We start from the raw sequence: 2,106 nt of genomic DNA, 5'->3' as shown, positions 1-2,106 counted from the left end.
GTTCAAAGACCCAAAGCAGGTGATGAAGGAAACTGGGTGAAGAGCTGGGGAAAGAGTCTCCCAGCAGAGAAGACAGCGAGTGCAAAGGTCCTGCGGCGGGAATGGGGGTCGTGGAGGAATCCAGATTTCCCTTCTCACCTTCTCTTTCTCTTTGGTCCCCAGGATTACAAGAAATTCTGGGCCGGCCTCCAGGGTTGCACTCTCTATTTCTATAATAGCAATCGGGCCTCCCAGGTAAGGATGGGAATGAGGACTCAAAAGCTGGCCGCCCTCCCGCCTCCCCCCTCCACCTCAGACCTCAGGGACCAAGCAGAGAGGGCGGGCGCCTCGGCCAAGCCAGAGGACCTGAGAAGCCACAAGCCTGGCGCTCAGACCCCTGCTTCCGGCCCCCCAGCACGTGGAGAAGTTAGACCTCGCAGCCTTTGTGAAGCTCAAGGATGAGACCCCCTGGGGTAGCTCCCGAGACCCAGGCACCCATTTCAGCCTCGTCCTCCGGAACCAGGAGATCAAGTTCAAGGTAGGCCCCTGCCTCCTTGTCACACTCACCACTAACACGCACGAGCATGGAGTCTCACGGAGTCTAAGGCTGGGTTGGTGACACCGGGCGAGTCACTTGGCTTCTCTGGGCCCTGGTTCCTTCGCCTGCACCACGGGAGGAGCCAGAGCAACATGTGAGCCCCAAGGATGGGCCCTGCCACCGTTCAACCTCCCAGTGAACGTTGCAGAGCGCCTACTGTGTACAGACACTCTCCTGGTTGTGCAGCAGCAAACAGGACCATGAAAAAGCCCCGCCCTTGTGGAGCTTAGTCGAGTGGGGGGGGGGGCACACAAGGGTGTGAAGTGTCTGGAGGGTCAGAGGGTGGGGGACGCTAGGAGAAAGGTGCTGGGGAACGGACAGAGGGGTCAGGGATGCAATGTGACATGGGGCGACCAGGGAAAGCCTTACTGAGCACCTGCAGGTGACATCTGTGCAATGGCTCCTTAGCAGACGCCAGGTGTGACTGGGGACCAGCTTGAAGAGGAGGAAGAGGAGGAGGGGAGGGGGAGAGGGATGCGCCCGTGGCTGTGGCAGAGTGAAGGAGGGGGAGAGAGGGAGGGAGGAGGGCAGGGAGGGGACAGGGCTTGGGGTGCTGGGTTTTGCAGGCCCTAGGGAGGACTTGGGCTTTCACCCCAAACAGACAGGAGCCCTGGGAGGGTTAGAGCATAGGAGATACAGGATCTGATTAATGTTGTTTTCAAAGTGGATTTGTAACATTAAAAAATGATATCCCTCTTTCCTAAAGACTTTTGATGTTCAGACATCCTAAATTAACCTGTCCCCACTCATTTCTAATCTTCAAAACAGCCCTTGGAAAACAGTGACTATTAGTCCTCGCTCCCATTTCACAGATGAATCGACGGAGGCTCACTGACATGGGCTCTTTTTCGTTCCCTCCGCAGGTAGAGAGCCTGGAGTCTCGGGAGATGTGGAAAGGCTTCATCCGGACGGTGGTGGAGGTAAGAGTGTCTCCTCAGAAGCCTCCTGTTTCTTCCCATCCTGCATTCCTCAGCCGGGCCTCGAGCCTCCTGCGGGGTCTCACGCAGGCGCGGGCGGCCTCTAAGCCCAACGCAGCCCTAACATCTTTCGTTTTTGCCAAGTGTTCAAAATGTGAAAGGCACCTGCCATTACTTAAGAGCCAGGAGTTTTTGTCAACGTTCCTGATCTCTGTTTTAGTCCTTTGTCCCCTGCCTGGCCCCGCGGGTTTGAGACCCTACATTCTAGCATCTGATCTGTCCTTCCCCATCGCCCAAGTCTCTGGAAAACCATCGCCAAGTGCCATGGAAAACCTCTCCCCCTGCCCTGATGAGATGCAGGGTGGCCCTGGAGCCCTCAGACCCGGGTTCCCATCCTGGCTGCCTGGGCCCCGACCTCAGCGTGCCCATCGGCACCAGCGCCCGCGCCCTGACGTCCGGGCGCCCTCGGGTGTCTCATGTCCCTCAGCTCCGCGTCCCGTCCAACCTGACCCTGCTGCCAGGACACCTGTACATGATGGCCGAGGTCCTGGCCAAGGAGGAGGCGCGCCGCGCGCTCGAGGTGCCCTCGTGAGTGCCCCGCCGGGCCGCGCA

At 58.7% G+C, this 2,106-nt stretch overlaps 1 protein-coding gene across 1 annotated transcript in view; it reads right to left on the bottom strand.

Annotated features, from left to right (window-relative positions):
* Nucleotides 1-2,106, bottom strand: part of MPND (MPN domain containing) — a 10,348-nt gene that overhangs the window by 7,793 nt on the left and 449 nt on the right. The gene's annotated exons all lie outside the window — the stretch shown is intronic.

Source organism: Suricata suricatta, chromosome 12 (genome assembly GCF_006229205.1).
Source record: "Suricata suricatta isolate VVHF042 chromosome 12, meerkat_22Aug2017_6uvM2_HiC, whole genome shotgun sequence".
Classification (NCBI taxonomy): domain Eukaryota; kingdom Metazoa; phylum Chordata; class Mammalia; order Carnivora; family Herpestidae; genus Suricata; species Suricata suricatta.
This window is presented reverse-complemented; position numbering and strand designations above follow the sequence as displayed.